A 13,871-nucleotide genomic window follows, 5' to 3' on the forward strand; every position below is an offset into this window, starting at 1 on the left:
AGAGACCAAAAGCAGGTCTAACATGTGGGGACCTGCTTGAAATTAGGCTAGGGGCCACTGTTGGTTCCCCACACCTGATCTCAAGTATTAAACAACAACAAAAAACCCTCAAGGCTTTTTGCACAGCACCAAGTTGAAACTTCAACAGTCCAAAGCATAAAAAATGAGAAGGGCAAAAGGCTGACGTAATCATTTAAAGAATGTTCTATAGTCATAATGGTGACAAAAATGGCTTTAAATACCTTTTTGTACTTTACATCAAGCTACTTGCCGCTCTACAAACAGGAACGTTTTAACTTTACTTTAGCTTTTACCTCCTGCAGTAAATTCTGATGAGGTACTTTACAGACTGAAATGATGATAGATCCCCAGTCATACATAAGTGGGTTTTAGATTCCCCCCTGCCCCCCTCTCTCTCCTTCTTCTTCTTTATGGCAAAGTGCTAGTGGACTTGGTACATGATAGAGTAATAGCCTGCAGAGTCCTACTGGAAAATGAAGGGATACAGCCTAAGCTGATGTGACACAACATGGTGCTACGTGATGCTATTTAGTGAGAAGAGCAAAGAGGTTCATTTTCAGAAGGGCCTTATTCCGTGCGTCATGATGAAGAATCGGAAACAAACCTAATTCTTGTAGCAAATAAATGGCAGACATAGTAAACAGCCAGTTTCCTTTTTTCCCCTCTCTTTTTGTTAAGAGTGCGTAGTAAAAGGCTTTATTTTCGGACATAAAAACAATTTGTTGGTGACAAATCTGCTGCAGAGGAGTCAAAGTACATCTGAACGTTTACAGTGGTAGGCTTGACTTAGTGTATCTTGTATATGGGCATCAAAAAGCTGATCTAAATGAACACCAACAAATTGTTCTTTGGTAGTTTAGGGTGTTTTTTTTATGTTTTAAGAGTTATCCTACCATATTTTATTTTTCTGCGAAATTACACTTCACTTTTTAAAAAGTATGCATTTGGTGACAAACAACATTTAGGACAGTGTTCTTCAACTTTGGGTCTCCAGATTTTGTTGGACTACAACTCTCACTATCCTCAGCCAGCTTCTCCTATGTTTAGGTATGATGGGAGTTATTATTATTATTTATTAAATTTATACCCCTGCCTTATGGCCAAAAGGCCCTCAAGGCAGCTTACAAAAACACAAATATAGCAATACATACATCAATAAAATAATGCAATTCTCAAAATTAAGTAACAAATAACATTATTAAAAGAAAAGAAAAAAACAGTTAAATGAGTCACGATGAGAGAACTGCATTCAACCAGGTTTTTTATACTAATGCTCTGCTCTGGAGGTAGGAGAGTCTCAATTTGAAAAAACACAAATTGGCTCTTCTTCAGCTTTTTATAGCCCAAAACAATGGGGGCACAAAGTAAAATAACATTGATTTAGTAGAAATATAGTATTTAATTTAATTACATATTAAAGAGAGCTACATTCTTAGAATTTGGGTTGGAGAAGAAGAATAAAAGGGAGAGGCATGATAACTTACAAGCAGAATCTTATGTTTTATTGCATTTATTTTACTTTAATTCAACATTTATTAACCGCCCCTCAACCATGTCCTCTGGGTGGTTTACAAAAGAAAGAAAGAAAATATGCAACAGGCAGGATAGATGTCCAAAGTGGGTTATTTTGGGGGGAAGGCAGGCAGCCACAGAGGGGAGGAAGAGACAGAAAAATTCCTTTTGTGTCCTTCCTTCCATAAACATATATTAAGGAAGTTCCTTTCATGTTTTAGAACACTGATTTTTCTGAGATTGTAAAGCACGAAAGGAACCTTCATGAGATCTTAAGGTGTGGAACCTCCTTGCTTCAGATCTTTGCTTTCCCTGAGTTGGAAGGTGATGGGGAGGGGCAGAGCTAGCGCACTCATCCCCACTGCCCTGCTCCTGAACGTGACACACTTAGCAGCCAGGAGTTTATATAAATCCTGATAAATAAAGAAGTTGCTCTGGCAGCTGCACAAAGACTGTTACACATTATGATGATTAAGTGGTATTAGGGTTGCCAGGTCACAAGCATCCCAAACCGTGAGATTTCAGGGGCGGGCCCTAGTGATGTCATTGGGTGGGCCCTAGTCATGTCATGGGGTAGAGCCTAGTGATGTCATGGGTTAGGCCCTAGTGATGTCATTAAGCATGATACATTAAACATCAGTCACAATTGCTTAGATCATACCACTCAAACAACAAAAAATCTCTGATTGGAAATTAAGATAGAAATCTTAGCTAAATGAGGGTGTTCCCAGCTCCAGCTAAAGTGATGGGACCAGTTCTTCTCAACTGCTTAGGAATCCTGGGTAGGGAACATTTAATCTAGCCTGCTTGCTTCTGGTAAGAAGGGGGTAAGTGCCCTCAGGTCAGGCCAGTCACCAGAAGGCCATTGTAGGAGGAAAGGAGTCTAGTGTTGTGGAGATGTTAGATGAGAGCACTCAGGAGTAAAGATGGATGCCCCTGAAAGCTACAATTCTAAGCACACTTACTAAGGCAGCCTTTCCCAACCGGTGTGCCTCCAGTTGTTGTTGGACCACAACTCCCATCAGCCTCAGCCTTTGGCAATGCTGGCTGAGGCTGATGGCAGTTGTGGTCCAACAACATCTGGAGGCACACTGGTTGGGAAAGGCTGTACTAAGGGACTAAGCCCCACAGAACTCAACAGGACTTACTTCTGAGTAGATATGTTTAGGATTGTGCTGTTGGTAAGACTTTACTAGGGATCCTCTGCAAAGATGTCAATATCAAAGCAGGGCTGGCAACCCCTTGCCTGAAATGTTCTGCCTGCCTTTTAGCATGGCTGCTCCAAACTTCTTTACAGACTTGACCCTTCACTGCAGAGAAAGGTTTGAGAAATGAGTAAGAGTTAAGGAGATTCTCTACCATTTTCTGCCCACCCTGTGGGCTACTATAAATTCAGTCAACCCAATTCCAGTGAGTAATAATTGACAGAGAGAAAGCACACTTGGTTTGGTATACCTTCACTGGCAGTAGCTTGGGAACAACAGCAACTGAAGCCACATTTCCCAGTATGTGAATTCTCTTTTACCACTATTGGGCAACAAACAGACCGGCATGAAAATAACAAGGTGCTTCATCAGTGGGTTTAACAGGCTGAGCACATAGAACACTGTTGTTGCTTCTATGGATGTAAGGAGTGATGTCAGAGATAATGAAATGCAAACAGAAAAAAAAGACAGTGATGATTTCCTAAATGAAATACCAAATGTACCACAACAAGATTCCTGTGAGTAAGGCAGAAAACTCAACATCCCAGAACCATTCCTAACCAAAACTAAAAAAATCCTGGCAGCTAGTCAACCAAGGTCACAGAAATCCCCCTGCAGCAAAACCTGATCCAGGGGCTGCAGTTAGTGCAGAATGCTGTGGCACAAATGCTGACATGAGTGAGACCCTATCAGCGCATAATACCTCTCATCTGAAATAGGTACTGGTTGCTGATTTGCTACCAGACCAAGTTCAAGGTGTGCTTTCCATGTTAAGGGTTCCACATAGTACTTGTTCTGCTCTTGTAAGAAATCAATCCTGTGGCAGCACCGACGCTTTGGAACTCCCTGCCTATTTACATTGCCACCACACCAATGAAGACTCACGACACATATATGGAGTAATGTTATATTTATTAAAATATAACACATAATCAATTGAATCTAAATCAGCCAATCATTATATATCAAATAGTTCGGGCAGGTGAGGCTCCACCTATCTGGGAGGGTCTATACCCTCCAATACAGAGGCAACTGAGTCACATCGGACTGTAACTCCCCAGTCAAGGATTTGGGAAAAGTTATCCCTACTTGCTATTGGAGTCAGGTATGTGGTTCCAACCCCCGCATCCTGGCCCTGCCGTACAAGCGTTCACCCTGATGCGCAAGCTGTTCCCACGTGGACACTCCCTAGATCCAAACAGACATTACATCCTGATGTTTCCCTAGGGACTGCCCTTTACCAAAATGCCTCATCCTCCTTACTTTTAACCCCCATTACCTCACCTGCCTGAATTCCACGCCACAAGAGAGGATCAGCTGAAGCTTGGTCCCCTCAACCCAAAGAAAACAAAGCCCCCAAACCCAACCTAAAATCCCCCAATAAAAGTCACACCCGTGCTCCAAGAGATGGACGCCATCATCACGAATTAAATACAGTGAGTGAAACCTAATCTTATCATGAGGAATGTAGGCCCCACCCAGGGACAAAACCAAGCCCCTAATCCTTTCGTTCACCCACTCCCTGGCCTTATTGATCTGGTTGGGGTGCTACACCCCCCTCCAAACTTTCCTAACCTGCGTGTCTGATCATACCAGAATAAAATCAGGACATGAATGAATGAGGCTAGTGAAATCCCGAGTGACCTTGAGGAGCAAATTCATACCTGGCTGCCTCACAAAGTCATTCCCCAAATGCACCAGTAAAACATGGGGCTGAGCGGCAGAAGCCATAACACGGCACACCAAAGGCATTAAAGCATCCCACAGCATATCCCTCCGAGCCTCCCAGCTAACTGTTGCCTGGGCAGAAAGCAGCAGCTGCGTCCCGGTGGGAGAAAAGAAGGCCCTCCAATGGGCCCAAAATAAAATCGAATGGCCACAGAGGACAACCCTTGCAGGAACTGGCAGGCTCCGAGCACCTAAAGGAAACAGAAACAACAAAGTGTGAGTATCAATACCGAACATGCAACTTAAAAGCAGGAGAATGCCACCTTCCGATCACCTGGATCTCGTCAATGCTCATGTCCCACGCGGGCTGCGGCTGTGGCCGCCCCAATCCAGAAGGAATGCAGCCCATAGATTCCATCATCGTGACCACTGGCCAACAAGGCCCGCCGAACAACGGCCCAAAATTGAAACTGAGTCAGGGCAGAACCATCCGTATATAAATAAGATATAACGCTGGCCCGCTGGCCTAATGGACAAAAATTGACACACTGCAGTAACTGGGCATAGTTCAGGAACCTGGCAAATGCACAAATAATTAACAGTGCCACGGCCCTTTGGATTAGTCATAGAGACTCGCAGGGAAAACCTGACTACGTAAGCACCTAACGTGCAATCGCCGAAGCATAAGGCTCAGTAGGACACATCGCACTTCGAGGATGCTAAGACTTCTCTAGGGTGAAAGCACCATAGAACATCGTCAGAGTTACTGCGGCGAACAGGTGTGACTCATACTGAGATGAGTAGATTGACCTAATAAATAAAGGATCTGGAGGAGAACATCGGGCATGATTGTCCTCCTCCGATCAGCGGCCCTGTGAGCGGAATGCGACCAACCCTGAAGGACCTTTCTGACCCTAAAATCTACAGAATGACCCTGCCATCCTCTAGCCTTGAAAATAAAGGCCAGCACAGAGAGGTGTCCGGCGATGGTAGAAATATGAGATTGCCCATTCAGATATAACATAAACTGCAGCCAATGTGAACAAGAATAGGCCATACAGGAGGCAAAGCACTAATGGCACGGAATGCCTGGAACATCCCCAAGGCAAGCTGGTACACCCTCTGAGTGCTGGGAGCAAGGGCAGAAGTTATAGCTGAAGAACGCCACCTGCCAATCACCTGGACATCCTCAATGCTCAAGCCCACAAGGTCAGTGGCCGTAGCCACTCCAATCTGAAAGGAATGCAGCCCATAGACTCCAACATCGCAACCACTGGTCAACAAGGCCCGCCGAACAACGGCCCAAAATTGAAACTGAGTCAGAGCAGAACCATCTGCATGTATAAAGAGATAACGCTGGCCAGCTGGCCTGAAACACAAACATTGCTGCATAGCGGAAAATGGGCATAAGTCAGGTACCTGGCAACTATAAAGAAGCAAAACTGCCACGGCCCTTTTGATCAGTCTTATAGACTTTTAAGGAGAACCTCACTAAATCTGCACCTAACGTGCAATCGCCAGAGCATAAGGCACGATAGGACACATTGCGCTTTGAGGAAACCAATACTTCAGTAGGGCGAAAAGCACCATAGAACATCATCAGAGTTACTGCGGCAAACAGGTGCGACTCATACAAGATGAGCACATTGACCTAAATAAAGGCAGTATCTGAAGGAGGACATTGGGCGTGATTAGCCTCCTCCGGTCAGTAGCCCTGGGAGCGGAACGCGACCAACCCACAAGGACCTTACTGACCCTACATCCACAGAATGATCCTGCATTCCTCTTGCCTTGGATTAAAGGCAGCGTCGAGAAGTGTCAAGCGATAGTTATGACAGAAATAAGTTTTTGCCCTTTGAATACAGCATAAATAGCAGAATACTTCCAGAACACGTGCCCACGATGGCAACTGTTGCAGCTGCTCCTGTATGAAAGAAATGTAATCCTTAAACATAATGGCCTTGCGAACAACATAGCAATAATCAAAACTGAATCAATGCGTAGCCATTGATGCATGGAAAGATAGTACTGGCCCACTGGCCTAACAGAGAGAAAGGTCCCTCAGCGAACCAGGGACAGAGAGGGTGATGGGCAGCCCCTCAGCTTCACCACTCAATCACAAGCCCACTGGTCCGTCTTAAGCATATGCGCTGACAACAGCACAGCAATATAAGTGCAGGGCTCAAATATTACAATGACTTGCCCAGAAAGCTAATTTTACCAGGGCAAAAGGCTCCCTAAAATTATTTAAGGCCACCGCCCAGGATAACTGGCCTGGAAGAGGGGGAGCACTAAGAATCATCGAAGGCAGGAGCATCAATAGTATAACAGGGGCCACATAGGACCAGGCGGTCTCAGGGTGGAATGCGACTAGCCTCCTTTGGTTTTCATAAAATGGGTTCTTGAATGCATTTGGCCTGAAAACTAAAGACAAAGGCAAAAAGGAGGCAGGATATATTCCCAACGGTAATGTCCTGCCCTCCTTAGTAGAGCATGGGCTGCAACAAGGTGTACATCATTCATACATGGGGGGGATGGCCTCATAGGATCAGGCGGCATTCGGGTGGAATGCAACTGTACTTTGCGGAATAAACGCATGCACAAGGCGCATAGCTCAAATCACGTTGAGCTTCTGGGGATTTACCACATAACCATAGCCAAGTGCTGCACTGAACGTATCATGCGGATCAGAAGGGCAGAAGGCCACATATATACCGCAAGCACTGTTGGAAAATAGTCCAGAAAATAAATTCTATTGTGAGCCCCAGGCACCTTAAAAGCAGCCAGCCATTATTCGGCACACCCAAGATCCTGAACTGACACCAAAATACCAACCACCGACTGCATCAAAGCTTACCTACAGTTCAAGCTACAGGAGCAAGTCCTTTGTTCTTGAAGAAAGAATGGCCATTGAAGTCACATCTGGCCAGCAGCACTTGCACAACCCAGTAGAAGTGATCAGGATCTAGACAACAGCCTGGCCATAACGCAAAAGCCCACACAACCTATGCAGGTTTCCCACAGAAGGTTCTTCTTCATATGATGTAAACAAGTGCTGCCATCCCGAGTATGAATGAATGTGAATCTAACAGGTAGCAGCACCTAGTATGCACGAGACTGCCATGAAATAGATGTGATTGAAGAGGGTACCTGTATCTTGTGAAACAAGCAGTATACTATTCATATTTTTGGAATAAAGTTAAATTGAATTAAAAATGCCTTGGAAAAGCTTCATGATATAGATTTACCAAATGCTAGAGGAGCAGTTTAAGCAAGAACCAATAAGCTATCATTCCTAAAATAGGCATATTTTATATTTCATTTAGCTATTTCAGGGATAAAACAAAGCATTTAAAACTACAGGCAATAGAATGCCTTAAGCAACCAACATATTAAAACATTCCTGCTACACTCCAGCTATAGAAAAACTATTGTTATAAGCTTATTAACTACTAGAGATCCATAAAGAAAATTACAGTTAAAACTTAATCATTCAAAAAGCCAACAAACACTGATTTAGCAAACTTATATATATATATATATAATATTTATTTATTTATTTATTTATTTTTCTATTAACCTTAACTTATTGGCTCTCAGAAAGCCACAACAATGAGTTCACCTGGCTATAGAGCATTTCCTTTATGCTTGCATAGCATAAATTACCTTTCTCTGAATCACACTTATACATATTTTGAAGCCACATAAGAAGTCTGAGATGTGGGATTCCAATGAACTCACCTTAAAATAAATTATCTATTGCCCTTTAGATGATATTACATAAGCATCTATACTTTTTCTCCATGCACAATAAATGCAACAAAATTATGAAGCTAAATGATCAAGAACAGCATTTTAAAAACCAAAACATGAATGTAGGAGTACAAAACAGAACTAAATATAAAATAAATTGATATGGGGAAAAGCAATAAACAAAAGGAATGGGGGGGTTAAATTTACATATATATCTATAAATATATTAAAATGAATTCATGTATTTATCTATTTATTTATTTAATAATAAAAATATATATATCTATAATTATCCTAAAATTAAATTATGCAATTATCCATTGATTTAATAATCATAAAATTGTATGATATATAATAAATTAATAAGACAAAACAGACACCCCACCACCCTTTGAAGCAACTCACACCTCCCCCATGAAAGCGGCAAAAGGAACAAGAGGGGGTGCAAGGGGAGGTGGTAAACGACCCAGCTTCCCACAACACCCTATAAGGGGTGGGAGAATTACAGAGCAGGCTGAATGGAAGGGGGAGGGGGGCTTGATATCTCCGGTAGATATCAACAGGTAGTGTTGGGGGATAAGGTTTCAGACCCTTGGCCCCTCAACTGTGGTGTGCCACAGGGTTCTATCCTCTCTCCCATGCTATTTAACATTTATATGAAACCGCTGGGAGCCATCATCAGGAGTTTTGGGCTGCAGTGTCACCAATATGCGGATGACACGCAGCTCTATCTCTCATTTAAATATTCACCAGAGTTGGCTGTGGATACCTTGTCCAAGTGCCTGGAGTCCGTAAGTGGATGGATGGGAGAGAACAGGCTGAGGCTGAACCCCGATAAGACCAATGTATTACTAGTGGGGGAGGTTGGGTGATTTTGACCTGATACTTAATGGGGTGAGTTTGCCCCTGAAGGACCAGGTCCGCAGTCTCGGGGTCATCTTGGACTCCCAGCTGTCTATGGAGGCTCAGGTTTCTGCAGTGAGCCGGGCAGCTTGGTACCAACTTCATCTAGTACAGAGGCTGCGACCCTATCTTCCCATACATCTGCTCCCACGAGTGATACATGCCCTGATCTCCTCTCGATTAGACTACTGTAATGCGCTCTACGTGGGGTTACCCTTGAAGATGGTCCGGAAACTTCAGCTGGTACAAAATGCGGCGGCACGCTTAATAAAGCAGACCCGCCGCCTCGATCATATCACCCCAGTGTTGATTGAATTACACTGGTTGCCAGTTGTATACCGGGCCCAATTCAAGGTGTTGGTTTTAACCTTTAAAACACTATACGGTTCCGGCCCAGTTTATCTGAAGGAGCGCCTCCAGTATCACCAAATATGCCGCCAAACAAGATGAGCCTCACAGGACCTTCTCTCGGTCCCACCGACTAAGACAACTAGGTTGGTGCGGACCAGGGAGAGGGCTTTTTCGATCGTGGCCCCCACCCTCTGGAACTTACTTCCCTTTGACCTTCGGCATGCCCCCTCCCTGTTGACTTTTCGCCGAGCCTTGAAGACCTGGCTCTTCAGGCAGGCCTATGGGATCTCTGGGGTGGGTTAGGTTTTACACTGTATCAGCGTAAGATGGTCTTTAGATGAGATGTTATGACATTAATAATGTGATGATTATGTATATAAGGAGATTGTATTTTATATTGTATTTTATATTGTACGTCGCCCAGAGTGTCCGTTCAGTCGGACAGATGGGCATCTGCTAAATAAAATTTTATTATTATTATTATTATTGACAGAGGATACCAACAAGTGGGGGATGCTCGTGCAAAATGCCTCGACAAATCCCAGTCCAGCAAGGCCCCAGTAGGGTGCAAGGAAGGCCCCTAAAACAAATGGGGGGAGGAATGGTGCTGGAACGCACTATCAAAAGGCCCTCTCCAACAAGACCAGCACAAAACACACCGCTCAGAAGGCCCCTAAAACAAATGGGGCGGGGGAATCACTATAACTCACCAACTGTCACAGAGCAAGCAGCAAGATTTTAAAAACAAAACAAAAAAGAAACACTTGCCCGCAGTTTTTTGAAACTGCCGCTATCTACCCGCTGAACAGCTGACGGGCGGGGATAAAAGGGGCAGGAAACCACCCCCCAGGCTCTAAATAACGCCGGAGCAGGCAGGGAGCAAAACAGGCAAAGAAAAACAGACAACAACGACGACAACAAAAACCAAGCAAGGAACGCCTGCCTGCTATTACACAGGGAATTTATTCACCCACAGCACAGCTGAAGCGGGAATGAGGAGAAAGAAACCACACACACACACACACACACACTCCCTAACACACTGGGGTGGCATCTGTGAGGGAGCAAGTGAAGGGGAACACGCAGCTAGGAAGGCGGGAGAACCGCCACAAACCAGCACCGACTCTGTAACAGCCCAGCTGCGTCGCTGCAACAGGAGGAAGGAAACACAGGAACGAAGAAATCCAGCGAGGGAAGCTGAAGCCGTCCAACAAAAGAGTGAGATGCAAGCGTGCCGCAAGGCAAAAAAAAAGGTGCGATATTAGGGAGGAGCACACTATTTATAGCTGCTCCATCCCTGCTCCTGATAGGGCATCAAGCCCCTCCTGTCCAACTTGAGAACCTTTTGAACCCTCGCGAGTCTTCCTGGCAATGGGGTGGTGGCAAACACGCCCCCGCTCAAGGCGGCAACGGCATTAGGCAGACCCTTCATTGTACTCATTTTGGCACCTGCTAAACCTGCAAGCCTAAACAAAGGCATGTAGAAGCTATTATGTTTTTATCTGTTCTTAATTCATTGTTGGTTTTATTCGTTTGAATATTTTCAAATACCTGGCTTTAACTGTTTCTTCAAATAATTTTATTGTTTTAATTCCTTCTGTAAACTGCTTTGAGGTATTTTATAATAAAGTATATATAAATGTTGTAAATAAAATACATAAATAAATTTGGAGTCACTGTGGCCCTTGGGTCTCTTTCCACTTTTAGGAACAAAGGAATCTGCCTTATAATGAGTCAGGCCATTTGGTACCATCTTGCTCAGTACTGGTGACATGGGCTAGCATTGGTTCTCCAGGATTCCAGACAATAGCCTTTTCCAGAGATTGGATTTTTGACTTTTGCATGCAAAGCATGTGCCCTACCACTGAGCTATTGCCCTTCTCCTGTTTAAAAAAGTATCTTTTAATTTTGTTCTTTTCAATTAACTAATGAATATTAATATTTTAATATCTTTAACCGTTTTAAAAAGATTTTTAAAGGTTTTTTTAAATGTTTTAACGTTGATTTGTTTTAATGTATTTTAAGGTCTTTTTATGATGTTTTAGAGTGTTTTTAGTGTTTCTATTTGTCCCCCTGGGCTCCTACTGGAAAGAAGGGCAGGGTATAAATAAAATAATTAAATAATAAATAATGAATGCACAGCATTTCTATCCACACTATTCACTTAAAGCACATTCAACACACATTTGAAGCACATGAATCCCACCACAAATAAATGGGAACTATAATTTGTTAAATGTGGTGGGAACTATAATTGTGAGGGGGAAGCTACATTTCCCAGGATTCTTTAGGGGTAATCATGTGCTTTAAATGCAAGTTGGATGTGCTTTAAATGTATTGTGTGAATCTATTTTTCATTTTAAATAATTAATTAAACCGATTTACATGCAGTTAAAGTTTATTAATCAGTGGCTGGATGACCATGGGCTACTGAATCTGCCCCTCAGAATGAAAACAGAGAAGGACCATGACCAAGAAAGGCACACTTAAAATGTAGAGGAAATAATAATGTACAACCATAATGTGAAATCCGATACTTATTGGGACATAGTATAAAGAAATATGTATATAAGCATGACTGTCAAACATGTTTATTATTAACACATCCTGTAAAGATATTTATAGTGCAATCCTATGTATACTCAGAAGCAAGTCCCAATGTTTTCAATGGGGCTTACTCAAACAGGAAAGTGCAACCTCAAGTGATAAGGAACTTTACTCACCCAACCCAAAATTCAGAAGACAACAGTTTTCTGGACTTGCAATGGGTTCTAGATATTGCCTGGAAGTCAACAAATCCTTTGTCAATCACAACCCTGATTTCACGTATTGGCTACAAACCTGAAAGGGCAGGGTTAAAGCAGCCATCTATGAGCTGATTTAACAGAAGTTGTGGTGGGGCTGGCTGACGTTTTGGTGTATATCTTTTGAATCAGACCACCTAGAAACTTAATTTTCTTTAAATGAAAGCTGAGAGTCCGAAAAGTGGGGTGACTTGCCCAGAGACCCAGAGAGGACCCCATAAATCCTGGGAGACCTGGCAATTCTAAGCAGTATCCTTTTAAATAAATAAAGCATTCTGGCATGGGCAGCCACTCATACATTGTTTGCACAGTTTCAACAAATTATAACTTTTTTTTACAAAATCTTGTGAATGGCGTTCTTCAAAGCAGTGAAAAGAGAAGGAAGGCCCTTAATGTCCTGTGTTTCCAGTACTTTGTGAGTGGAATAAAAAAATTGATTAAAAAGAAATGAAAAGACTCTGTTCAATGTGTGTTTATTCATTACTCTCTTGAAACCCCCTGCTCTGGGCCATTGATATCAATTGGAATTTTTGCTTTGATTTCAAAAGACATTGAATATGGGGTTGAACCAGTTTTATGCTACAGAAGATCCCCAGCTTAAAAAAAAACACCCAAAACACTCTGCACTACAATGCCTTGTAAACATGTCTTACTTTAGCATCATTCAGGGCTTATAATCAAGAGAGCCAGCAGAGCAATTCAGCGATGTGTCAACCACAGCTAATGGCTGATAGGTTTGTATGGAATGTAATTGAACTGTGGAATTCATTTCATCAGAAGTGGCTGGATTAAAATAGCAGCTGGATAATTTTGAAATGATCAATGATAACATTTGTAATTTTGAACAAGTGGAGTGTTCAGCTGCTATGATTCAAGGCACCAACTTATAACAATGAAGAACAAGCGGACTCCCGTCTCACCACCTACTTCAGCAGAATGCTAAGGGCCAAGGAGAGCTCCTCAAATGTTCACCTGTTTAAAGGTTGTCCTCACACAGGAAAAAAAAAAGCTTAAATTCACACATTTGAAGCTGTTCGGTGCGATTGTTTCTCCTCCTGCTTTGGTGCCTCCCCACTTCCACCAGCAGTTTCTTTTGTCTCCCAGAGTTGATTACAACCTACTAGGGATCATATAATGCAGCCTTCACCATGCCCTCCAGATAGTTTGGACTATGGCCATGCTGGCTGGGGTTGATGGGAGTTGTAGACCAAAACATCTAGAGGGCACCAGAGTAGCAAAGGCTGATGCAGCAAATGCAATGGTTTCACGTTTTGGTTGTATGCTGATTTCACAGAGCCCTTTTTGGGCATTCAAATGGATACAATGTACATATGTGAGGAGCAGCAAAACAACAGTAAGCTCTACCTCCTCCAATATCTGTGTGTAGTAAGTCCCTCCAAGTATGCACGGACAGCTCTCTACAGATATTCTAATCAATCGACTACAAGACTTTCCTTTTCTCCCAGGCATTTTAGCATGCGTTTTTAAATTGTTTTAAATGTTTAAATTGTGTTTTAAATTGTTTTTAAAAGATGTGTTTTAAATTTGTATATGTGTTTTTAGTGTTTTTAGGTACTGTAAACTGCCCAGAGAGCTTCGGCTATGGGGCAGTATATAAATACAATAAATAAATAAATAAATAGACTATGTCAGG

This window comes from Rhineura floridana, chromosome 1, assembly GCF_030035675.1.
Source record: "Rhineura floridana isolate rRhiFlo1 chromosome 1, rRhiFlo1.hap2, whole genome shotgun sequence".
NCBI lineage: Eukaryota > Metazoa > Chordata > Lepidosauria > Squamata > Rhineuridae > Rhineura > Rhineura floridana.